The 27,655-nt window shown below is 39.7% G+C and overlaps 1 protein-coding gene across 8 annotated transcripts in view; it reads right to left on the reverse strand.

Moving 5' to 3' along the window:
* The window catches only part of SOCS5 (suppressor of cytokine signaling 5), a 74,152-nt gene extending 46,920 nt beyond the window's left edge, over positions 1-27,232 (reverse strand). For 3 of the 8 annotated variants that reach the window (XR_009277446.1, XM_058836964.1, XM_058836970.1), the window contains exon 1: positions 25,195-25,333. The gene's annotated coding sequence lies outside the window, so the exon portion shown is untranslated. Of the gene's footprint in view, positions 1-1,599; positions 1,695-8,973; positions 9,069-25,194; positions 25,334-25,499 lie in introns of those variants that run through there. The other 5 variants (XM_058836965.1, XM_058836969.1, XM_058836966.1 and 2 more) reach the window with 4 other exon arrangements.
* Positions 27,233-27,655: the final 423 nt, after the last annotated feature.

The following is a 27,655-nucleotide window of genomic DNA, read 5'->3' on the forward strand; positions in this document are numbered from 1 at the left end:
ACTTTTCCAGGTAAGCAACTGCTGTACTCTCCACAAGGATGTTATATGATTGTGAAGCAAGAGCAATATGAACCATGATTCTAAAAATGGGAAAGTGGAATGCAAGACAAGTTCTTTATTAAAAGAGTAGGTCAGCACTTCCCTAAAATAATCATCATTGTTTTTCAGAAATCCAAGAGGAGTTGAGGGATTTAATGTGCTCCCACTGCTGTCAGAAATCTAACAGTAACAGAACAGAGGAGAATAATTTGCATCTCCATGCTAGATCCAAGCCCAGGAAAGCAGCAAGAAAAATATTGAAATGTGATGCACATGTACTTCAATGAAAATCTACAGGGTTGAGCAATCACTGGTGGATATTCAAAGTTAATATTCCTAGGTTTTTTCCTAGATTTTCCAGAGCAATGGCAGAAAAGTCCAAGTTTTACTAGTTTCCATTCCCCTCTGGAAGCACTAAAATTGCTGAAACATTTTTAAAGTTAGGCCACACTGTTGCTATTGAGATGCCATAAAAGTAACTTTTTCAGAGAGCAACAGAGTGACAAGTACAAAGTATTTAAACCAAAGATCAAAGTATAAGTACAGTTCTTTTGCAACTGTAACATTTACTCTCATTTCTTTTGTTCTGAATTATGTTCCTAACAAGCCTACAAACACAAATCAAATATATTATAATTGGTTCAGTGCAAAACCTTAACAGAGGAAATGCAAGGCAAAGTTTCTAGAATAAGGACTATCCAACTTTAAACAAAACCTTACTTGAAACATCTCATTCAGCCGTCTGAAGTTCCTCTTTATTCCGAACAAAACCAGCAATGCTGCTTTACTGGGCAAAGGGGCTGCATGTTAACCATTTTAACTCATTAAAAATACAAAAAACCCACATGGATGCTTATCCTGAAGTGTCATGCTTAATGGTACTAGGGTTTATATATCCCTGTTCTTCTCAGTTCTGTTCAGAAACATGATCAGTCAATCCACCACCTATCACATCACCACTGCCAGCCAGCTGACATGGCCTGTTGGACAAACTGCCAGGTGTCTCCAGGAGGGAGTGGTTTCTTTGGGAACCCACCTTCCCAACTTTGAACATTAAAGTCAAAGTTCCTGGACTTTGAGCAAATTGTCTCTGTTAAACATCTCAGACTTGTATTAGAATAAAAGTTCAGTGACTGGCAAAGTATTTAAAATTCAACCTAATGATTTTAAATTACTTTAAATAAATGTGCAACAGATGTGTGGTTTCACAGATTTCTTGTGGCAGCACTAAGCTTGACAAAATAAAAATTGTTTCTGAACTGGTTCTAAAGCCAGTCCAGTTTTAAAAAGAAGCATCGTCAGTGGTTACTCTAGCCTAAACAGGAAATCAATTTCATTCCATCAAAATCCACAAAGTGAATTCAACCATTTGTAGATTTTCTAAGAACAAAAAACCCCTATTATTTTTCTAAGAAAAATAAAAAGTTCTACCAATGTTCTTAACACAATCTCTTTTCAACTAAACATAATTTCTACCTACTTTGAATTGGCATGAATGATCCTAAAAATAACATATAATAAGCACTCTACAGGGATTACAGAAGCCATGAGCAGTAGTACCTTAATGCTCTATTTCCATTTGCAGTAAATTTAGAGACATTCAAAGGCATGAAGTTTACATGACTGTAGTCTTCAAGTATTCCGAGTACTAACTGCTGAGACAACAAAGAGATTTTTCAGCAATATGATAAAGCTACAGTTACAACTTGTTTGTAATCCTAAAATACCACATATTAACAGATTACTGTGAAAACTCAGACCACTCTTTCCAGAAATGTCACAAGATCTAGCTAGGGCTTTCTGCCTGTGATTTCATAGGAACACTATTCAAAGTCATGGCTGTGCTCTGTCTGAAAAGATAATACACTTGTTCTACTCTCACAGTTCACCCAATTTTAAAATTACTCAGTATGGTTGATTATATTCAAAGTATAAACTCCTAACAATGTACCATCTTCACCAAAGATGACACACTGCACAAAGTATGATACAGAACAGGTTCAAAAAAAATAACCTACAAGATAATTTACTTTGGTATTTTTGTAAGATGATAGCTTCAAGACTCTGAAAGATAACAAGGTCAAAACATTGAAGGAATACAAAACCAGACAATTCTTACAAGTCAAAAACCCAGTAACCTGACAGGAGAAGGAAAAGAGGGGAGGGAGGGAAATCAGTCTCCCTGCTCCCTGCACACTGTTTAGTTCAATGTTAGCTGGAGCCTACACAGGCAAACCAGCTACCACATTCCATGACCCTGGTGCTTCCCCCCACGGACTATGGAGGTACAAGCAAAAGACTGGAGGGAAACACTGCTTCTATTTGTGTCATTCCTTAAAATCATTTGCTTAGCAGTGACAAGAGACTCATATTAAAGACATTTGCTTCCATTAAGGGATGCTTGCTGAAGAGGTCACTGTCCTATCTGCACGCTGCCAGATGCCCACTGCAGACTCCTGCTGTGGGGATGCACTGAGGGAGCTGCTCCTGTCAGTGCTCCTCAACCTTTATTCAGTCAAAGTGAGTAAGGCTGGCAAAACCCTCTACATCTGAAGTAACCCACTTGAGGAAGGAAGGGCAATACTAAGGATTACAAAGCAATTTCCTCCCATCCAATGCAGAAATTGGAAATTCCAGAAATAATTAATTACGACTGTAATACTAGCGATAACATTTCTTAAAAAACAAGGACTTTGTTGGCTTAAGAGGAACCATGCATTTTTCTACACACACAAAAATGTGCTCACTGCAGTTAGGTCAAAGAGGCCTGGAAGGAAAAGGTGGCTGCTATTCTTTTAACTAGAAAAGGTAAAGGGGCCAAGTATCTCAAGTGCTCATGAAAGCCTTATTAGGATAAAGTACTACTGGTTTTTAACTATTAGGATTTGATAAATTGGAAGTGCAGTTGCATAGGAAGATGAATACAAAGGTTTGAATCCCCAAACCAAAACTCAAACCTGCCAGGAAAGAGGTAAAGGATACAGAGCTACAATTCCAACAACACAACAAAATTGGCCTAAGTTCAGCACTGCAACCAAAAGAAATGGCGTCAGCCTCTTCCTGGCCACCTGTGCTGGTGCAGGAGGTGGTCTGTACACCATATGGTTGCTCAGTCAACCAGCTCAAGGAACTGATCCAGACTAAAATGAATTCTCAGAAAAAGTATCAATCATTTACTCCATCTGGTTATGACTTCTGTACAAACACTCAAGTTAACACACGGGAGAAGCAGATAAGGAGGGAGGAAGCAGCAGCAGCCAGGGCAACACTGCTTCCTTCCACAGCACTGGTTAATTCTGCTGAAGTTATTAAGTTCTTAGACAGTTACTGTGAAGAGAAATCTCTATTCTCAGCTGTGGGGCTCTGGCTGCAAAGGACTCTACTTAAGATGCTCCTTTGAACACTTGCATTGAAAGTTCAGCCACTGAAAATTTTTACTTTGAAAATAAAACGCTGAATAGGCTTCATGCATTCTGCTAAACCACAAGGAAAGCTGCAAGTTTCAAGGACTTAAACTGGCAGACTGTCAAATCAAAGTAAAATAATGATATTTTGCCATTGTTCCAAGCTGTAGTAAGAAGTAAACTCCTCCCACTCCTTGGTACAGATTTGCAATGAGAAAAAAGCAGTCTTAGTTTGGACTGCTGATGTTCTGCCAGTTTTTTCTCAAGCAGCTATACATTGATAACTTCAGTTCAAAAATACTGCTCCAAGACCTTGAACAGTGGGAACATTCTTGTAAGCCTCTTACTAGGCTTTGGGGTTCCAAAAGGACAATTTTGGGATTATGTGTGTTCACCCTGGATTGAAATGTACTGTACAGTTGCTATCCAATTCTTTGCTGTTCAAAAAATCTGAAATCCCTGAAGCAGACAAGCCATCAATAGATGAACAGGAAGTTATGGCACTAAACCAAAATGAGAGACAACTGTTTTTTAAATACTCCTTTCCCTCTACTTACACAAGTCTAGTAGGTCTAAGTAAGTCTCAGAACACATCATGAACAAAGCTAGTAGTTCTAATTATGTAAGAATTACAGAGCAGACGTGAGTTTCAGATATTAAAACAGAACTAACACTATACAGATTTACCAAGAACTCCACATAGATCTCTATGCTAGAAACTGCAAATTCAGAACAATGGCACACATTAATTCAAGAAACCTTCAAACAATTTAGGCAGTATCCTGCTGGTGGCCACTCATTGTAACATGTAAATCCACACAAGCAACATTAAATGGAAGCAGTTTCCTTTAAAGCACCTCTGTACACCCTAAGCAGGCAATTCAATTTCACCGTAACATTTGAAAAAACAAAAGAACGAACATTAAGTTAGCAAGGTAAAGTATCAGCCATGGAAGAGAACTTTAGGTGACTTAGTGTAGTAGTGGTTACCATACTCCTATGTTTAACTTGTCTCACACACAACCTGCCACTATACTTCTTTAAAATTGTGGACAGAATAAATGGTTCCAGTCAGTGTTCAAGTTAAGTACAGGAGCCCTCTTGATGACATCTGCCATAAGTACTCTGAGAATAGTTATTGAGCTCTCCCCTAGCAGAGAAGAATTTCTTTCTACTTCTAAGAACACTAATGAAGCATATCCTCCTCTAAGAAGTTCTAAAATATAAATAGGTCTCAAATTGATATAGAGTGAGCTAATGGTGATTTGTATGTACATCTTGGGAGTTCTGAGTTAAGAAAAAGCATACCTTTACTTATTTTACCTGAAGCTGTACCTCACTAAAAGAGAAGGAAATTGGAAGCAAAGCTGAAAAGATGAGCCAAATCACATCTCACATTTTTGACTAGCTCAGTAAAAACATCCAATTTAATATCTTTTGTAAACAGAGCATTTCATTCAATTGCAAATGGCCTATTTCCCAAATACAGTCCTCCTGTTCTGGGATAAATTTATACTGACTTAACAGTCCTTTCTTCTCGCTACATTTTTCAAAACCTCAACAGCCTGTCTAATGCCTCTCCCCTACCACTGTACCCGTGCCACCCATCAGCTTCCAGGCACCTCCTGTACACTGTATACAGAGCTTTTCTCATGTACCCAGGCACTTCCTATGTGTCCTTTTAACCTGACCAAGCAAAAGATCATATTCTCCAACACAAACTAACTACCTGCCACTTCTTATCAACTGATGAAACCAAAGTTGTACTTGTCTTTCTCTAGCAATGTATCTACAATGAAGACCACATCGGGAAAAGTATTACTGCATTCATGCAATTTGCAAGGAAAAAAAAGCAGCCCTTCTCTCAAATTTAAGTGAAATGGACCCAAAAGTTCAAAAGTTTCTAAAACCATAATAACTGAGAAGAGTAACAGCCCAAGCTGTTATCCAGCTACATCTATGCTTTACAGCAAGTAGAAGGTAGCCTAAGATGGACAGTTCTAGTAACATAAACTTATAAAGTGATCTTCATAACAACTTAACTCTAATGACTAACTTTAATGACTAACTTGCCAGAAGTTTGGCAAGTAAACTATCACTACAGCACCACTGGAAATCTTTGATCAGCTTCTGTATAGAATATACTTTAATAAAATAGAAGCCTATTTGAATAACTGTAGAATGAGACCAGAGGTTTTAATCTGCAAAGCATTTGGCAAGCAGTGAGTTAAAATCCTGCCTAAGACTACCCCCCACAGCTGCTGTCAGCAGTCAGGCTTGTCAAGAGAAGCTCTAGGCTGTCTTGACAAGCCTAATTGGCAGCAAGCACCTGGTTCCCCAGGCCCAGCCTGGGGAAGGTAAAAGAATATAAACTCTGCAAAGAAGAAGCAGCTGGAAGGCTGCTACTAGGTCTAGCCTATTTCATGTTTTCACTGTAATCCACAGGCAACTTTATCCTAGACTATACCCAGCTAGAGCTAGAGAAACATTTTTCTGCAACTTCCCAGTTGAAGGAAACCTGTGCTTTGTGGTTCTGTACCTGCAAGTTCTGCCACTGAGCACCAACCAAGCCTTAGTGTGCTGCAGCATAGCCAGCTGCAACATCAACGCTATCACTAAATTGCAGTGGAACTGAAATTTTGTTTTTCTAATGCCATCAAAAATTCGCTTAAAGGTATTAATGTAACTTTAAAATTATGGACTAATTCGCCAGAAAATCAAAACTAAGACTGTTCTGGATATTCTGTACATTGAGCACATAAAGCATGTGTGATGAAAACTTATGAACATAGGAAATTATAGTGCATCTTTAAAGAATCTTTAAAAAAAAAAGGTTTAAAAAATCCCCAACATTCTGGAAACTAGCTAGAAGTAGGATGCATGAGGAATTTTAAGTGGGATTTCCAGAAAAGTTAGAAGACTTTAAACATATTTTGACTTCTGCTAAGAATTATGATTTCAGTGAACATGAAGCTGAAATTCTGCCCTTGGTTTTTCCACATTATAAAAAATCACCATAAAAAACCTTAAAGCATTAGCCTTGCAGGTTCAGCCCCCGAGGTAGGAAGATCTTTCTTAGGAGTGAGGGATAAAAAAAAAATTCCTTAGTTTAACTGAGTTTGTATAACTGAACCAACAAGTGTCTAAGTGTCTACTTATATATAAACATACACCAAAAAATTATATATATATAAAATATGTATAACATCAATATAGATCAGAATTTTTCTGTGCAAGATAGTGTAAGCATAAACATTAAAAAGTCAGAACTAAATTTCTTCAAAGCAAATTGCTCAGAAAATACATTGACAATATCTTGGCAAGCTTCACGTTTTATGCGTTTTAACTTGCTAGTCAAGAATTCTAACAATGCAGAGCAACAAAAAGTTTCCATATCTTAAAACCCTGGAAACTTGGAAGTGTACTTGTAGTATCAGTATGAAAGACACTTCAATCAATAAGCACTAATGCCAAATGATGGTGCTTGGGAGAACAAAAGATTGCAATGGAACCATTTGATAGTCAAACCACTGTTAGTAGAGCACACTCACCCAAAGAGCCACAGAGTGTGCCACTGTGCTCTTACCTGGGCACACCATATGAACAACTGCAACATTCCTTTAACTGCTAATTATGTTACACAGTACCAGGACAATGATCCATTAGCAATATCTAAAGAAATGCAAACCTCAGGGTAACGAGATTTTAAGTTACTGTGCTAGAGTTACTGCTCCAGCAGTAACAAAAAAAAATTGTTTCTCTGCCTGACAGCAAAGGATCCAGCCCTTTGCAACAGCTGCTCTCCATCTGTACTCAAAGACTACTAATGAGTAAATCTAGAGGCTCTCTTGGTCTCCACTCATGAGCTTCATGACAGTTTTTTAAAAAAACAACAAACAAAGCCAAACAAAAAACACCCAACCAAAAAAACCCACCCCAAAACCAAACTAAGACATATAAACAAAAACCCCCCACCCACACCACACTTTCCTTTTGCCATGCAAGGAATGCCCATGATTCAAAACACAAGATTATAAGATGTACCATAAAAGCTTCAAGTCATCATATCTAACCCTTCACATAGTCAGAAATATAAGACTACGACTATATGCACAGGATATGCATTACAGAGACTGAACAATCACTGATAAGAAAATCAGTTCTTTCCTCTTTAAAGCATCATTGCTTCAGTCCTTTACAGCTTAGATTGCTAACTAGATTATTACACCACTATCTTATCTTCAAGGAGCTAGAGTCCATTGTACAGTAAGATGAAACAGGATAGGAAGATTGTCAATATGGGGCTACATTTTTCTTCTTGGTTTTACATAAAGCAATCAGTTAAATAAAAACTACTTGAATGAAATGCTTATTCTAAAAAAGAAGCACCTGTGAGTCCCCACAGGATGAGAATTTTCTAAGAAAAATATATGTATTTGGTTAGCTCCTAAATTCTTCTGAAAATAAAATAAATAAATGCTTTGTTTTGAAATCATCTATCCAATCCAAAAGCTGAGTTCAGTTATCACTAAAGAATTGTTGCAGCAAGACCCTAGCCATGAATCACTAATCCACTGGTTAGCTAATGGGCATTCTTGTTGGGAAGGATGAAAATTTAACAGAAAATTTTTACAGATATGAATGCTTAGCAGAAGGTTCTCTAGAAATGAAAGAAAGCTTTGATATATAAAAGATGTTTTTAGGGCCAGTTGTTGCTGGAAAAGCTGAGAGAACAAAGGTTTAGTTGAGTTGGAAGGTTTAGAACAAAGGTTTAGTCAAGTTGGAAGGAGGTTTTGTGGCTAAGGTCCAACAGGTTAAATGGTCTTCAAACAAGGCATATTTTCTACCAAGTAAAAAAGCATAGGCAGACAGAAAGATGTTTTTTACCATGGCAAGAAGAATTTTCCACTGCAAAATAAGTTTCAAATTTAACATGTAACTATTAACTCAGATGATTGGTTAATCACTTACACAGTATGGTAATTTTAGCAGTTTTGATAGGTTATATGTAAATGTAAAGGTATTGTGTGTTATGCTGACTGGCTGTTATGTATTAAGATGCTCAGCAAAGAAAAATATATAATGCATTGTAACCACAACTAAAGGGGGCTTCAGGATACATGGCTTGCCTATAGTCAGCAGCTGTAGGCTGACCCACAACCCCCAACTGCTGTAACTTAGTCTGTGGAATAAACAGCATTTTAAAGAGTTGTCTGAAGTCTCCATCTCTCCGTCAGGGTCTTACACATTCCTATTAATTAATAGGCAAAAAGACAACTCATTAACCTGTAATATCACTTGAGTGCCTACACACTAGCTTATTCAGTGTTGGAAAGCCACTAGGTATCAAGGGTTCCTGTCTGATATGGATGAATATAAGTTACAAGCTGCAGGAACTTCAAGATGCAGCAAACGAAGAGAGTAGAAAAATGAATCTTTATAACACCATTGCCAGCTGCATGATACTAATAAGACCAGTAATACTTTTTTGCCCTATGAATGCAGAGACTCAGTTGTATGAATGGCTTACCCTGCTTGAGCAGTGACATTGGACCAGATCATCCACTGCAGATCCTTCCTTCTAACGTTACCTATTGTGGGATTCTGTAATAGCTTCAGAGGCTACATTTCATGCATGAAGAGTCTGTAGCACCACAGAAAATTGAGCAAACCTAAATCAATTATTACTGAGTGAAAAACTCGTCAAAGGGTAGCTATTGAAGAGTACAGTTCTTTCTAGGTTGTTTCTCATCAACGGAATTTAGCCATGGAAAGGGCACTCTAAGGGTGATAGTCCATGATAACTAATCTACTACTGTTTTGCACCTATTAAAAAGGATATTCTTGCTTCTCTCCCATCCCTTTGCATTAGTTCAAACATTCATCTGACCTGCATTTTCACCATAAGCTAATTGATGGAAGCACAAGACATAAAAACAGCACTTCAATGAGGAAAAAGAAACCAGAAGAGAAAAGTGATAACATGAAGGCAGCAGAATCTCCAGTCGTATGCAAAGAGATGAAGGGAAAAGAATCATGTCAACCAGTAGCAGTGAGTGGGCTGTTAATACTGGTTTACCCATTTCTGTGAAACCTACTCCTTACTGTTGACCCAGATTCTCCTTATAACCTGAAACATGTTTTGTTAAATGAAAGATTAAATCGAAGTCTTAATTGTAAAGCAAGAACTAAAATTTAGCTTCAAGAATTTTCACTCATCTAGAAAAATACTGTACTCTACAGAAGATCAAGAACTGCAACACTGTAACAAGGAAAACTATTAATACAGAAATACAAGAAATATTCATCTTTATTTTTTAAAAAAGATGGTTCAACTGCTACTTAAAACACCAGACATTTTCTGGTATTTTTTATAAAGCATGGGAACATATCGAGAGCACTGGAACAACCTGTTCAGGAAGCTGTGATCTGTAAGTATCCTCCATGATGAAAAGGAATTTGATTCTTGATGTTAAAAATAAAAAAAAAATTGTCATTATGAGACATGGCAGTTTCCACATCTAGCTACTGTCATGCAGTGGCCACAAATTCCTGAAGAAAAACATGCATGGTGATCACAAGAATGAGAATTCCAAATTCTAGATTCAAAAATAGATGAAAACTAAGACATTTGCTTAAGATACTTATGATCAGTCACAGCTTAAGCACCCTTCAAACGCTTATATAAAGTTGAAGGGTCCAAATAACTAAAACCAGCCGTGCACATTCAGAGATCTCAACCTCTTCTGCTACAGATTGGCAGGAGTCTGCCACTTAGGTGGGGAGAGGGAGGGAGGGAGGGAAAACCCCAGAACACTGCCTAGTGTTTGACTGTACACAAGGCTACAAAATTCTGATAGTACTGGCACAAGTGGCACACAGACATACAAAATTAACTTGTAGGTAACTTAAAATCTGTCATGATTTGAAGAAAAATTATTTCTCTGCATAAGAGTTCTGATAAGCAGCCAGACTGGAACATTCTTTCAGCAAAATCTGTTTGCTCCTATACTGAATTAACATGGAAAAGAAACACCCAATCCAGCAGCAGGTACCAACTTCCTGAGAAGTTCATGCTGCCACAGTGGGTTCTGCTGCTGGTTCAGAGAAAACACAGCAATGAAACTCAGAGAAGAGTTCCCTCACACAGCTGCAACGTATACATAATTGACACAGATTTTGCTATGGGGAAATACATTTTAAAAAATAAACTTTCAGCTGTACTGTGTCAACAGGTAAGGCTATCTTTCCTAAAGTTTAAACTAGCCACCTTAAAAATAGTAAAGTCAGTCTACTTGGTGGCCCCTAAGTCTTTTCACAATAAGAAAGACATGCTTCTGAAAATATTTATTTTTCTTTTTCCTTTTTAAAAAATTATTTACTACTATCACCTAATGCTTCACGTCATCAGACACATTCAATTGCTTTCTGCAGCTTTCTGATTTGGTCAGAATTTCATAGGCTGGGTAGCTACCCAAAATAGTTCTTCAAAGTCTAAGTCATAGGAAAAACATCAAAAAAGTTACATTTTGGCCATCTTTAAAAAGCCACCTCCTCATTTTATAAATTCAGGAAATGAAGCCTTTGTGTGGAGTATCTTATGCTATCCTTAGAAAAGTTCAGACAAACTTGGTCCAGTCTAGAAGTCCTAAAGAAAAATACCTTTAGATTCATTGTCCCAGTAATCTTTTATCTGTGAAAGTCTCTGAAGAATCACATTGAGCTGTTTTTGGCTGTCACAGCAATTACTCCTGACCAAATGCATATACCCTTCTTGTGGGAAGTGACTGAGCACCCTCCCTACAACCACAGTTACACGAGTGTGATGAGTGACATCCTTGTTATGCTCAGAAGTAGCAAGGGTATTCAGATACAGAAGAAGCCAAGCTTTAGCCTAGTAAGGATACCTCAACTTCTCTTGAGTCTTAACACAGTCAAAGTCACAGTCAAAATACCAGTGTTGGTAGGAGTCTGGAAATATTGCAGAGCTGATAGGACAGGAAAGGAGAAGGAACAAGTGCATGATTCTGGAGCTGACTCCTGTAAGGGCTGTCTCAGAGATTTCCCAGCTGGCTTTGTGCCATAGGACCCCCTTCAATCCCCTAATTAACTTGGGACAATTCTGGTTCCCATGCTATGCAAAGCTTATTGCAGCCCAGAAATGTACTTGAAAGAAAAATCCTGCTGAGCATACAGAATGCACACAGTCTTGAGGGTACCCCACAAAAACCCAAACAAAACAAAACAGTGCCATGTCCAGATCAGAAATTTTCAAGAAAAGAATTGGCTCAATTTAGGCAGATTTTCATGTAAAATTAAAACCATACTGCCCAGCCAGAGGCTACCCACTGACAAATTTAATGTAGTTGTTCCGGTTCAGAGATGCACAACAATATTTCAAAGTAGAGACTGACATTAAAAAGTAGCACAATTATTCTAGTTCTGTTTCTGAAAACAAATTAATTTTGGCAAAAAGCTTTAAACAAAATTAAACTCAAGATGAAGAAAAGCCCTAAAGTATTTCGGTCCAGAAGATTAGAGATCAGGAAACTTATAAATGATTGAATATACCATCTCCTAAAATTTTTCCAACACTTCCTATTATCTATAGAAGAAACATATGAAGGCAGAACACCACTGGGAACGACTTGTGTGAACTTCCATTTTCACTTAAGCAGAAATGCTCTTTGTACACAGAAGTCTACAGCTGCATAACAAAATAGGATGCTTTGTCAATGATACAAAATCAAACTATTCAAATTGTCCATTCTGACTTTACAAACTCCTGGGTAAGTGGCTAGACACACTCAAGAGTTTTCCGTGTGATGACCAATGTCAGGTTCAGTGAAATGACAGAACAAGATGAAGTCAGCAAACACAAATAAAACATAATAATATCTTCCTTCCTAAAAATTCCAATTGTTCGTTTACTTATTGAGATCAGGAAACATTAACACTCTATGCCACTTGTTTTCTCCAGAAAAAATCTGAAGGTAAGTCAGAGTGACCTTTGCAAGCCTCAGAGACAGATTCAACTACAAGACTTCACAGCCCTGATCTCATACAATAGCATACTCCATCCTAAGAGAGCAACAAGAAAATAAAGCAACATCAGCATACACAAAGGCAATATTCTCTTAACACTGAAAATAGAGGACTTTTAGGCCTACTGTAAGCAAGAGATAAAGTCCATAAGGACAAGATAAGACCCCACTAGTAGCTTAAATTCGCCAATTCTCTTTTCCTGGCCAATGCACCAAATAATGTGGTGGTTTTACCTCTAGCTAAAATCACCAGAGTATTTATTCATTTCTTGTTGTAAGATATGGATTAGGAGAAGGGCAAAACAGGATTAAAACTTAAAAGGAATAAAGAAAGTTTATTAATAAAATTACATAATAAGAAACCAGAATAAAACCTCCAGAAACCTTTTCTCCTGCCACCCAACCTTTTTCCTTTCCCAACTGGCAACATAGAGACAAAACTTGGGATGTTAAAAAGCAGTACAAACTATACAATAGTCTTTTCATTTGTCTCTGTAGGGAGAGGAGTTTTCTCTTGTCATTCCATGGAGAGCTCTCCACAAGAAACAGTTTTCTCATGGCTTTTCATTCCCATGACTGGCCGCCACCTGGAAGAAAATCTGCCATCATGCCTTCCTCTCATTTTCACACCACCCCGAGGTGTGTTTATGGGCCATGAACTCAAAGGGTATTATTTCAAGGATGAGTTATTCAAAGGCAAAGGTTCTCTTCATCTGTTTCTGTGATCATCTCTGGGAGCAGAGGTTTTCTCCTTTTCTCCCTGGGGGCAAAAAGTCTTCATCAGCTCTCATCTCTCTCTGTGTTCAAGCATCTCAGCATCTCATGGGATCACAGCTACTCCAACATCTGCTTGGCTTCATCAATGGATACTTTTGCTCAGGTCTACAGTTTGAAATACTTCATTCCCCCCAATACCCTTTCATGAATTAACGAGTTTTTCAGAACATTATTGTACATCTCCATGGTCTTACTAAAAGAATATTTCAGCTTATTGACGCATCTCCTCATTCTCCTTCCATCTGAAGCTTGACTCCTTTACTTTACTGACCTTGATGTTTCATGTTGTCTTTTTACATGTTGATCACTCCTACTTTGCTCTCTCTGGAGAGGGGATTAAGTCTGCAGGTCTCATCTGTGTAGTGAAAGAGTTAAATCTGGCCCAAGCCATGCAGGTATTTATGGTGTTGGATTTCAGGTGTCTCTCTCAGCCTAAAGCAAACAGGGATGGTCCTTGGCCTGGGCCATGGCGGGTGGCGGGGTGAGAGGGTATTGGCAAGATGTCAGCAGCCATGACCAGGCCCAGACTAGGCCCGAGGGCCCCCCTAGGAAGGGCTTCAGCCACTCTGCTGGAATGGGACCCGGAGGGTTTCCCAGGAGGGGCTGCAGCAGAGCCCAGCCTGGGGCCAGGGGAATCCCCTCAGTCTCCATCCCCCGCCTGGGAGCTGCTGGAGTCCGGCTCAGCCTCCCCCTGCCCCAGGCTGCACAGGCCATGGGGGAGTGGGGCCAGCCACACTAGAGCTTCAATACTTTTCAACCTGGAAATAAAAAGACAAGAAGTTCCTGGGCTTGCGTTTAAAAGGTGGTATTCACAAAGGTGCTCTTACTTTACAGCGGTCCAAAATGCTTTCAGTTCTCAAAACTGGCTAGCTATTGGCCTGATCTCAAGCAGAGAAGGAACTCCCAGCAGCCTCTCTCAAATAAATCACTTCCATGGCTATTTCCCACTTTTTCCCTAAATGCCAAACTACCACACTCCTCAAAGAGTGTGAAGAGGGAACAACCCCACCTCTACTGTAAGAATCTTAAATATGACCAGGAGAGTTTTTTCCTCACTCTTGCAAGCAGTCCTGGACATTCTATTGAAATTCAAATCATATATAAATAAAACCAGAAACAGTCATAGCCATTAACTCTTTACATCCAGTTACCATTGTTCAACTCCCACTATGGGCAATTGTAAGCTATTTGAACATCATGACATGAGCATGCTCATGTCATGATGTTCAAATAACCCAGCTTAAACTGAAATACCTCTGAACACTGCTGCACTTGGTACAAAGTTCCCTTTGTCTAATTACCAGACTTTTGTTGTTGGAGCTTTTTCTTTTAGCTTGTTTGCTCTGTAGAATAGAATATTTCTGCTGAGAGGGACCCACAATAATCACCTGGTCCAACTGCCTGACCAATTCCAGGCTGACCAAGTTAAAGCATGTTTTAAGGGCAATGTCCAAACACCTCTGAAATACTGACAGGCTTAGGGCATCGACCACCTCCCTAGGATGCCTGTTCCAGTGTTTGAAGAAATGCTTCCCGATGTTCAGTCTGAACCTGCCCTGGAACAGCTTTGAATCATTCCCACACACCCCATCTCTGAATCTCAGGGAGAAAAGCTCAGCACCTCCCTCTCCCCTTCCTCAGGGAGCTGTAGAGAGCAATGAGGTCTTGCTAAGCCTCCTTTTCTCCAAACCGGACAAGCCCAAAGCCCTTGGCTGTTCCTCACAGGACACTGCTTCCAGGCCTTGCACCAGCTTTGTTGCCTGCCTCTGGATGCAAGGACTGAACATATTCCCACAACAGATTTCCATAGTCATATGTCCTTTCCACTTGATGAGAAGAGAGAAAGATGTAAAAGCAGAAATAATTGTTTTACCATGCTGGCACAGCCCAGGGATCGCACACAAGTCTGGCACCACAGCACCTGTGGTTGTGCTACTGCTGACACACTGCCAACTTCAGCTCAGCAGGGATGACACAGAACTCCACTTCCCTCACTTCACAATATATTCCTTTGCTGCTGCTCCTCACCAAGGAGGCTCAAGTCTGTATTCTGTCTGTTCCCACACAAAAAGCAGTGCATGAATACAGAGTCTACCCCTACCTACTTGACTCCTGCATACATAGGACAGGTACGTTTGTGCAAAGTCTTTTGAGTAGCAACTTTCTACACATATGTATTTGAGCCCCAGGCTCAGCTCCTGCATAGAGGCATCACTTTCCCTTTAGAGCTAAATACATGGTTCAACTCCAAAATTAGTAAAAAGACAAAATACACATGCAAGGCTAAATGAGTAGGAAACAAAGATTAGTAGCAATGGATTCACTTAAAGGATTTGTAAACAGTGCTATACTGGTAGGTCCACCTACTGAGATTTTGTAATAGAGAGTAAACTTTTTACATTGATATTCTTTTCCAGATTTGGCTTTCATCACTGTCCCAAATCAAAGATCAGAATATTTTCATACACAGCTGTATCTGTAACACCACAACTCCTAAATACAAATCAAAAGGATTTCCAACAGCAAAGACCAAGACTGTTTTTCCATGCTAACAACAAACTCCTCTGTTTGCAAAATGCTTCTCTTCGGATCATTCCTTATAGCAATACTATGATGTTTTTATAAAAGAAAAGTGCATCTTGGGCATTAGGAAAACTTAAAGTGATTAATGAAACCACAGAACTAAACATCCTTCTGAACAGAGGCATCAGCTGAGTACTCTCAGTTGCTATTGAATGACTCAAGTACGTCATATGGCTGCCTCAGAACAGCACTGTTGCCTGACACTAAAGGAAGGTACATAAGCAAGGAAAAAGAGAAGTAGTTGTGTTAGGTATGTAATCCATGATGTCAGCATACTCTTAAATCAACAACTGCTAATTTACTGTCCTCTCTGAATTCACAATAACTTGAAAAAAGACCATGCTTTAGAGATGATGACCTTACTGTTGACAGGAAGCCTGGCAGCAGCAGGTTTTAAAAATATCTCAAAATCAATTTGCCTGTAAGAGTGAAAACTAAAAAACTTGCAGAGAATTGCTATCTATTTTACAGGTAAGCTGTATTCCAGTAATTTTCTCACTAAATTAAATCAGTTTTATGCTTCCTTGGGCAACAGCTCGCACTACATCTACAAATTACCTAGATAACAGAGTTCTGTAAACATTACTAGCAACTACTCCTATATTAGCCTTTGGCAAAAAGAAGTTTTTGACTCATTTTTATGTTCAATTAATCCACAGTCACATTCTTCATAAAAAGACCTCTGGAAAACTCAACTTGCTGGAAACAGTAACTATAATTACTGACCCTCTTCAAGTCAGCTCAAATTAAATTGCGAAATAGATTTTCTGGCATTCAAGCTATAACTTAATAGTACAAAGAAAAGGAAGTCTATGAGTAAAAGAAGAAACCAAGTCCAGCATTTTTGAGAACCCAGAAAATGAGATACAAGTGGTGAGTTTACAGGGAAAAACTGAGAATGGACCCTGAACATTCTCCTTCTGGATTTGTACTGCATAACAAAAAGGGCAAAATTTCTGCTTTGCTCATCCTTGCAGTATCAAACTTCTGTCAAAAAAAGCATTATTATTAAAAAGGAGAAATATGACTTTATAAAATTTCATAGTAAAGAACATATAATAAACTGTAACTGTATGGCATTTTATCTCCTTACATAACATTATTCTCTTTTCTCTACAGTTTTCAGGTTTGTTTTACATAGTGCTCTCTGCAATTATGAACAAAGTAAAACCAAAAATCATAGTGTCTCTATTTCTCAGGGAAACAGAAAACACCACCGCAGGTGTCCCATTAGAAAACTTGTGTGAAATTGCACATGCCACTGTCAATGAAACTGTCTCTTTTCACTTATTACAGGCATTAAATCAAGTACAAGGATCACACATTCCTCAACCATGCACAGACATACTATTAGTATGCTACATTAACTTTACTAGCATTGAGACAACAGGCTTACCACAGTGCAAAATTGATGAACATTTCATATTTGACTAAAGCTTAAAAAATGTAGAATTCATGGGCTATGTAGACGTTCTGCAGATTCTGCTTCTACTGAATTATTTGCATAACTGAAACAACAAAAAAGTGGTTTCATAATGTGATAATTTTTGAGCCTATAAGCAAGAACTTACTGGACTAAAACCGAAATAATTTCTATTTAAAAAAAAAAAAATTACAAAATAAGCTGAAGATTTGCAGTTACTGCTATCTATTGTCATCTATGATATTCCAGAAGAATATTTTCTACCCGTATAAACTCTGTTGCTGAAAAAGAGCTATAAAGTTCCTACAGAGCACACTAGCAACAAGGATTTCCATGTGTACTTATATATAGGTACGATCAAAGAGACAACCAATGGTACATTGCTATTTTTTTCCATTCTTAAAATTCTGATCAAAACTAGGTGTGAAAAAAGCTAAACATCAGCCACCAAAAAATACAACAGTGATCATCAAATGTGGAAAAAGGACAAACCAAACAACACACAAAGCAAGGACATTTCAAACTTTCAGGCTGCATAAGAGTTAGCCTCTAGAAACTAGCTTCTGACCTGAAAGCAAGTGTAAGTTCAATCAACAAAAATTCATTTTTTCCTGAATTATACAGAACTACAGAACACAACTTTTTCCAAAACTAGTGCCATACTAAATCTAAGTCCAAACCTTGATCTAAGATACAAAATGCCTTCTACTATTTCAGACACCAGTTGCCCAACTGGCATGGGTCTCGACCTTAAGGCAAACAAAACAAACCTCATTTATTCTGTTCACAACTGCTGGACAAATACCAAAATAGAAATTTTGTTCAATGCAATGGTCATCACTCACCCACAAAAGCAACTCGGAGCTATAGATAAGTGCAATTACTTGGCACTTTTGATTAGTCACAATCATTCTGACAAAATCAGTGGAATTCCTTTAACAGCCACTTCAATCCTAAAGGAGTTTGAGAGAACAAAACCATGTTCTATGCACATGGGGACTAACAATTCTACCAACAAAAATGCTAAATCCTCTAACAAATGCTTCAGACTCCAAAGAATTCAAGAAAACAAAACCATATCATCTGCACATGAGAACTGATACTGGGCAACAGAGACTCTTGAGCCAAAACAGCTTTCTTACTTCTTACAGCACAACTATTTCAGTATTATAAAAATTAAAACTTCTGACTGATTCCCAGGTTTTATCTTTTTAGTTCCAGTAAAGGGAAACAGGAGATCATCAGGTCAATCTGAAAGAGTCTGTTTGTTTATTAAAATAAATTTTGCTAGAATACAATTCAATAAAAATAACTCTATAATACAGACTGTGCAGATTAACTGAATTTGGAAATAATTTAATTAAGATATGAAAGAACCACAGAAGACCTAAAATAATTTATTTTGGAATTGTCATACTAGAAGACTAATTGCTGAGTTATCTTTCTCATAAAGAACAAGAAATTAATTTTCTTTCTCAAATAGATTAAGTGAATAGGGGTTAAAAAAAAAATAAAAAATCAGTATTTCTACAACTTTACCAGTGCACATTATGCTAAGTGTCAAGTCAGATTTTTTAAAAATGACCATTTCAAACAGTCTCAACTAAAGAGAACTAGGTTATGGAAAGAAACCAACAATTACAATGTCATAATCCAGATGGGACAGAATTTGTTAATGGCCAAACCAGGCTATATGCTAATCATGTCAGCATATACTAACAGGCAGACAACACACTCCTGAAATACAGTAATGGGATGTAACATAAGAATAGCCCTGACCATCACAGGGTACACCTAATAAAAAACCTCTCTGGCCAATACATGCTGTTCATCAGAGAATACAAGAACAGGTGAAATATTTTTTAACATAATCCTGATAGCCTCTCTCAAAGTCAGTATCCACTGCTGAGCATTTTTAAACCCAGAAGTAGTACTTTTGCATTCTCCAGGATATACTATACAATCGGTAATTTCAATCTCATAATTTAAATCTATATTATGACACAGGATCTGTTTTACATCCAGCTCCTGCTGTCAAAGTTCTTGCTTCCATAAATAAGTTGACCAGATCTTAAGAACAACCAATATGAGGAATTGCTTCAGTGGATAAACCACACACATTTTTGAAGATAAAGCTGGTTTGATACTGAAACTTTAAATCTGATTTATATCCCAACCTACCATCATTGTGCAATCTGCATTAAGGTCTCAGTGTACTATGAACAAATAGAATTAAAGCAAAAATCAAAGATCAGTTTGCTGCCAAAGTTTTAAATCATGTCAAATGCCCAAATGAGTTAAACTGCTGGCAAGAACCTGTCGAAATACCCAGTGATATCTTGGCAGCAGAAACTTCACCCACTGGATTCAAAAGACATTTCTTACATTAAGAGTGTGGCTGGATGAGACAGACTTAAGAGAGAACAAGTCACTGCAGTCTGAAGGGACAACATACCACTATCACCCTTCTGTACCACCATGTCCTTCCACACACCTCAGAGCTGGTCTCACTTAACCCACTACCAACTAACCCAGAGGAAAAAAGAAATTAGAACAGCGTGAATTAAATGAACCGGTTGAATAAAAACAGAGAAACTGTGTCAGAGAATCTGGAGACTCCAAGTATGTAATAACACAAGCAGAATTTAAGACAGGTCAAACAGAAGCTTTATTAACCATGATCATAGTGAGAGAACATTGAGAGTGTCTTTCCTGGTTCCCTGACAAGTGATTGCAGAGACCCAAATCACACATTGTTTCAGAAAAAGGCAAGGAAAAGCAATCATATCAATGTTAACAAAGCCCAGTACCCTCCCCTGGGAGGGATGGACTCCTTAAGTCTGTTGCTAAACAACCACAGTTCTAATGAGGATTCAGGCAGTAAATAACTTGAGAGTATGGAGATGGCTTGTGGTGGAGCCTACAGGGATGGCCTGGTATTTTACCCTATCTGAGATGCAAAGTTGGAAACAATCAAACTGCTAGCTTTTGATTGAAAGGAATGTTCTTTGAGTAAAGATAACCCCTTATCCAGACCTCTCAATCTTAACTGTTAATAATTTTACCACCACAACTCTTTGATAGCTTAAAAATACATTGTTTACATTGTTACTTTCTCCTTCCAAGCCCTGAGTAAGACCAACAAATGAGAAATCATAACTGCCAAGTCAAAAACACTGCAAGACACAACTCAATAGAAATTTTAACTTATTGAGCAAATTTAAATTTTGTTTAAAAAAATATTTTGATAAAATTGATGAGTTAATGCACTAGTGGAATGATTAAAATATCTCCTTCACAGATGCCAAACATAAAAGCTCCCCAAAACCAAAATTTAGTAATAGGAACTCTTTGCACAAGTAAATCACTCAGTAAATCAAACAGTGCTGTACATGTCTTACTGCAAAAACCAAAAACCCAAGGTACAGAGGGAGAGTATATAGTCTGATATAAAACCAGATGTACTGAAGCAGATGAAATTTTAAGTATCAGAAGTTATAGACATATTGGAGATGGAAGTTTCCCATTCAAGTTCTTTCAAGAAACAGGGTCTAATCCATTAAACATGTTCATCCCTAGCTAGGCAAGCTCCATGAAGAAAATTAAGTCAAACTGGCATAAGTAACCACTACAAGCTACATTTTGTTATTAGATGCTAAAAAGCCTAAGAGACTATCTTGACCAGTTTTTATCAGTCTTGATCAAGCCTAATTCATTCAGCTGCAGTCCTTGAGTCTCTACTAGCCTAACAGGAATATTAGATAGTAAGTGCCAGACATTTTTTATTCCAGAATTACAATTCTTAATCCTATGATTGACATTTGAGTCTTGAGCAATGAGGCCCAAGTTATTTCATTTGGAAGCCAAGCTGACTGTTGAATTACTATTAGAATTCATTCTGCTGAGGAAGAACAAAAATGTTATCAGATTTAGTATTGCAAAAAACTATTTTTGATTGCTCCTACTCAACCGCATCACTACTTCAATTTTTAAGCAATACTTCAAATTTCACCCCTGTAAATGTGCTCCAGTCAGAAAACACTGAAGCACTTATAAACACTGTAAAAGTTTCTTCCTGTAACAAACTGGTGCTCACCATAGGTATTGCAATACAACAGTATCCTAAGGAATGCTCCATGCACCTTCAACAGCAGTGAAAATATTTGTTTTAAAAACCTTGAGTTTACACAGAGTAGTTATGTACTGCACTGAAATTGCTCTTAGTCTGCTGCAATAGAAAGAAAACCAAATTCCTGACCTCTTTCATTCTTCAACTACTGAAAAGATTCAAACTTTCACAAGAAAGGAGTACTGGTTGAAATACTTCAGTTAATAACCCAGAACATAATCAAGTAGTCTCCAGCTAGCCCTGAAAACACCGTATAGGGCTACATAAAGGAAAATACTTCAAGAATACCTCATGAAGTATTACTTATCTGGGCCAGCCTCCATCTCCCCCTCCTTCTTATCCCAATCTTTCAAAGACAGGCTTTAAATGTTTTGCAGCTGTCCAACATTAAGGCTCAAGAATTCAACCACCACAGCACTGTAAAAACACGGTTGAAAATCAACTACATTCAGGCCCCATGACAGAGTCAGAAGAGGTTCCTGACTGCAAGCTTCTTCAGAAAAATCTGGATAAGGTCCCAAGATCAGATAAACCTGTAAAATTATTCTTTCTTCCTTCCTTCCAGATAATTCTTCAAGTGAGTTCCTACCATATAAACTAATGTAGACTATGCATAACTGTATTGCGTTTTAGCCAACCTCTCTCACAGCCAAAAATATCAACCACCACCACTGCACACATTTTCTTACTGAGATTTTCAGAAGAAAAATCTCAGAGATGATGAAAGATGAGATTTGCATCTTCTAACTACAAAGTTAGTGAGCCATTTCATATTTCCTGAAACTAAACTGCACATTAGATGATTCACCAATTAGTGTATTTATGAAGCTTTAAGAACCAACCAAAATTTCATTTCTGTTGAAAAATTTAACAGAAATGTCCAGCTGTATGCATGGAGAGAACATGTGGGCTCTTCTCCTTTATTTAACTTAACTAACAGCTATGTTAGCTGGTGAAAAATATTCAGTGTGTCAAAGTTAACTTATCAAGCTGACAAAGTATAACGGCTCCAGAAGGTATAGCATACATTTACTAAATTTTAAATACAACATTTTAACTAGATATAGCTCAAAGATTAAAATAAACTGTCCAACAACCAAACCACACAAATACATATCACTCAAGGGCACTTCTTATTTAATGGAGCAATTGCATGCTTGTTTCAAACTAATGCATAGGTCAACATATCAGAAAAGCTCATCATCCTTCAGACTTCAAACCCCATAAATCAAAACTTTTTTCTTTTTTTTAAACTAGGTGGATATCTTTGGAAGACAGAGAACCCTCTGTCAGTACAGTGCAGGCCATAATCAGATGGCAGGGAGGCACTGCATGTTGCTCAACACAACCAAACCTTGTGCCTCCCCAAAGCCTCTAGGCACAAATACCACAAGGTAAAACTAAGTGCTAATTTCCCCCTAGGGTTGAAACTACAAAGCACAGCTCTTGGGGAAACAAGGATATCAGCCTAAAGAAGACAGTTATTCAAGAATTACAAATAGATATCCAAGAACTACCATTATTGGAATAGCCAACCTATTCCAGTACTTTGGAATAAAAATCAGTATTCTAGTTTAGGATGGAGCCTTTACATCAAAAGTTCATTAATCTGTGAAGTCAGGAATGTACAACTTAGTAAACAAAAAGGTAGCACATTTATATTTTTTCACTATTTGCAGCAATAAATAAAATCACCACTTTAACTAAATTTTAAGAATAGATAAAATTGCTGTATGGAAGTTACACAGAGTGATTTGAATCCATGAAGTATCTATCAAAAATTGGGCTATTTTGCAGGAAGCTATCACAGGACAAGGTGCTTTACAACTATTAACAAAAACCATCACTATTGTTTTATTAGACTAAAATCCATCTCTAAACATAATGAATGAGCCCCAAAAATGCACATTATACCATCTTGGGTTATAAGTCCATCACAGAAATATCTAATTTGAAGAACAGTCAGTTATCTCTCTAGAACCTTGCTGCAGAGTAACAGGTTTCACATGGTTCAAAGACGATTTGAAAAAAAAACCTTTCTGCTAGAACACAGTTGATTTCCAATCTCTTCCATTTGCTCCTTCTTTCTTAGATGTACCTGCCATCATTAAAAGAGCAATAGAAGAGAAATATATATATTACTCCAAGGACTAACCCAGCCATTTTTCCAATGCTCTCAGACACATGAAGTCATGTCAAGCTACTGTTACCCAACTGTCTGAATTCATCGCCTGATTTGTACTGCTAATGCAATCCTGAAAACCAGAGTAGAGGCAGGACCTTTAGAGCAACTGGAAAATCAGAACAGATTTTATCAGCTCAGTCCACCAGGTCACAAAATTGCTTTGTTTTCTCTCTTTCTGTATTTTGCTTTGAACTGACAAATAATTTGCCCAAGAAGTATAGCTAATTCATTCTGGCATACTTAGTCACATACAAAAATGTAGAGAACTGAATCTGTTCTGACTGAAATTCAATTGCTAAGGCTATCACTTCAATATGAGGTCCATTTGAGTATCTTGGTTTGCAGACTGACAACTGAATGAAGTAGGAGGAAACTACTAGGAACTTGGAAACTTGCCTCCTTTCAAATGTCTCACTGCAGTAAACTCATCAGATGGGGATATTCAAGGTAACAGGGGTTATGGTCAGGCTGAAAGATGCATGAAATCTCCAGCGGGAAGCCTTTAATGGCACAAACTCACATGATACAAGGTCCTGAGGTGCATGGATCACACCTCAAGATTTATATGGATGCAACATTCCCAGCCACACTGGAATCAGCTCCAGTGAAAAAGCAACTTTGGTTTGTGTGGTATGGCCAGGGATCACAAGTCACAGAATGGGATATGGCACCATATGATGAACAGCATAACATTTGTTGCTTACAATCAGAAACAGTGCAGAAAACTTCAACAAGCTTTACAGGAGAGGGAAAAAATAAAAGAGGGGAGCATTCTGTAAGTATTCAGGGAACGGAAACAGACTATTTCACATGCTGGGTTCGTAAGACCATATCACCAGATGATACACAAACCTGATGAAATAAATATTCAGAGACATAAATGTATTCCATGGGATTAAGTTACTGTGATTCAGTCCAAGTACTGAAGTACAAAGTTAACAACAACAGCAGAAATAAATCGTTTTATTGCTCCTAGAATTCCAAGAAACCGTTCACAACTTCGAGTCAGATGCCTAAAAAGACCACTTGCAAACTTTTATGAGCGCTCACAAGGGAAGACGGCCTGATGCTGAACGCACCCCGCTCCGCAGAAAGGGTTAATAGGAGGCTGGGCGCCCTGAGGGCTCTTTAGTGGTAATTCTGCCACTAAAGATTTCCATACCGACCAACCGTGCGTGCAAACTCGGACACAGGAGACCGCCGACCACCCCGCTGCTCCTGCACCAACCCCACGATCACCCCGGGTGCTGACACCGGGCACCCCCATCCGGCTGGGGCAGGTTCGACCCCCGGCACCCGGGGCTCCGCTGCGAATCCTCAGCGAGGCGGCCGGGACCGAAAATGGAAGCGCCCCCCCCACACCGCTCCCCGCCTTCCCCGCCCCAGGCGCCCTTTTCCCAGCCGCGGGTACAGCCGAGTCCTCGCCGTCTCTTTCTCCGGTTCCCTCGGGCCGGGACAGAGCGGCAGCTCCCGCCTCCCTCCCGCACGGAGCCGCGGCCTCGGCAGACGGCAGAGGGGCCTGTGGCCGACTGTGGCCGCCGGGGGGCGAGCGGCGCGGGCGGGTCCCCCCCGCTCACCGCGCCCGCGCCCCGACCGGAGGCAGCACCTACCGCTGCGCCGTCCCGGCGGGGGCAGCAGCGCCTCAGCGCCGTCCCGGCGGGGGCAGCGCCCGCAGCATCCCAGCATCCCCGGCCCGGGCCCGCCGCTGGTGCCGCTCCCGCAGCGACCGGACCGAGCCCCCTCCCTCCCTCCGCCCAATGTAAAATAGTTCCCCGGGCCCCGGAGCGGAGACACCGGGAGCGACACCTCGCCGGCCAATGAGAGCCGGCCTGGCCCCCCGAGGCGCCAATGGGAACGGTGGGCTGGCGGGGGCGGGGCGTCGCCCAGCCAACCGGGCCACGGAGCTCGCACTGACCCGCTAGGCTGTCTCCGGTGGCCTCCATTGACCACCATCTTGGAGTCGGGCGCGATGCCCGCGCCGGGAATGGGCTCGCAGGCCGGCGGCCATCTTGGGTCCGGGCTGAGTCACGTGCGGGGGCGGGCGGCCGGAGGCGCCGGGGAAAGGGGCGGCCGAGCGGAGCCCCCGCCCCGCTGGGAGCCGGAATTCCCCGTGACACCCGGCGTCAGAGGCGGAACGGCGGTGGGAAGCTGGCTTTTTCCAAGTAGAGCTCCTAAGGCAGCCGGATGCTGCGCAGGCTGGGACCGCCCCGGCATTGCGCCTGTAGGGGTCAGGCGGCTCCTTGCACGCTGAAGGGGGCAGCAAAAGCTTACGCGTGGAGACCCTTGGAGACACGATGGTATTTTTGGGAGTAATGCCCCATTCGAAACAGTTTCCTCTCACTTCCACCGTATAATGAGGAGCGAATCCATGGCTTGGCCTAAGTGCAGGTGAAGTAACATCCGCTCACGTCGGGCAAAGGAATCGCTCGCTGCAGCACCAGCACAAAAAGCTGGTATTCCAACTAACAGAACGCATCTCATCTTCCTGTATCTGGCAGACCCACTGGAACACTACATTGCACAAGGTGGACACTTATATGAGAAAAGATGCATAGATCAGGGTGCATGGGTTTACTCTACTGGAAGGCAGCAGCAAGCAGGGAATGGCAGAAGCCGGTTCTCTGACATCTTTCTCAGAGACTTTTGAGGAGGAGACAGGAGTGTGTGCTCGACAAGCCTGCATGTTGATTCTAAAGCGGGAACAGTGAGTGCTGAAGGACAGAGCTGCCATTTAAATGGATCCAGACTGGTTGGCGGAATGAACTGACAGGAAGTCTGTAAAACTCAGCAAGGACAAATACAAGGAAATTTGAGAAGTCCAGCACTTGGGAAGGAACAGGCCTCTGCAACAGTACAGGGTGGGGACTGATGGGCTGTGGGGCAGTTTTTCAGGAAAGGATGTGGGGTCTCTTTGGACAGCACATTGGCCATGAGCCAGCAGTGTGTCCTGGTAGCAAAGGTGGCCAAAAGCATCCCAGGTCATACCAGTGAAGGCATAGTGAAAGTGATTATTTATTTCTGCTCAGCTATATGTGAAATAGTGTGTCTAGTTTTGTTGGAATGCATGAAATAGAAGCCTCTCTCAGTCCCTCAGAGAGAGAAAGGAATGCAGGAATTGAATTAGAGCCTGTAGAGGAACAAAAATATATTAAGCCACAGACATGGAGTAGGAGTGTAAGTTTTAGTTTTAAGTAAGCAGAAATATATCTTAAGTGCTTTAAGAGACTGTGTTAGCTGGTAAAAAGCCCTAAAGTAGTGTTACCTTTTACAAAATTAACTCCAGACATAACGAAAACAGTAAAACATTGCTTGTATTTCTAGATAGAACAGATACAATCATTTGAGTAAACAGATAAACCTCTATATGTAGATTTTGGGTAAGAACTGACACTACTTTTGCACATTAGAATTAAGCACAAATTAGTATAAGAAGAATGTTTTAGAATCCTGTTTTTAGCTGATTGGATGATTTATTAATAAAATCCCCCTGTATTGGGGTGAAGAAGAAGAAGAAGGAAGAAAGAAGAAGAAAGAAGCTGCTGCTGCTCAGAACATCAGGACTCTTCCAGAAAGCTTTTAGCATAGACTTTAATACTCTGAACTCTTTTCCTTTGAAACTTATGTGTTTGTGGAATAAACAACTTTACAACAACCAACAACTGCTCGTCTCTTTGGAGACCCAAGACCCCGCAAAACTTGACACAGTTTGGGGTCCCAAAATGCATGGAGAATCTCAAAAAACTAAAACTAGTTCAGTGGAAAGCCACCGAGTGGTCCAGGGGCAGGTGCTGCACTTGCCCTGTGAGGAGAGTCTGAGGTAACCACACTGGATCACCTTGAAGAAGAGACAACTTAAAGCTGTACATAAGCTTTTGTATGCTTATGTACTTCAGCATACAAAACACAGCCTAGCATATACATTACCAGCAAAAAACCCCAAAAGATTGAATAATACTTTATATAAGCAACTCTGCGCCTTGGAAGAGGATGATTAATATAATGAAACATACATAATTGATGTTAGTTGCATTCAAAATGATACTGATCAGGCCAATGTGTGAATTTACATTT

Source organism: Poecile atricapillus, chromosome 3 (genome assembly GCF_030490865.1).
Source record: "Poecile atricapillus isolate bPoeAtr1 chromosome 3, bPoeAtr1.hap1, whole genome shotgun sequence".
Classification (NCBI taxonomy): Eukaryota; Metazoa; Chordata; class Aves; order Passeriformes; family Paridae; genus Poecile; species Poecile atricapillus.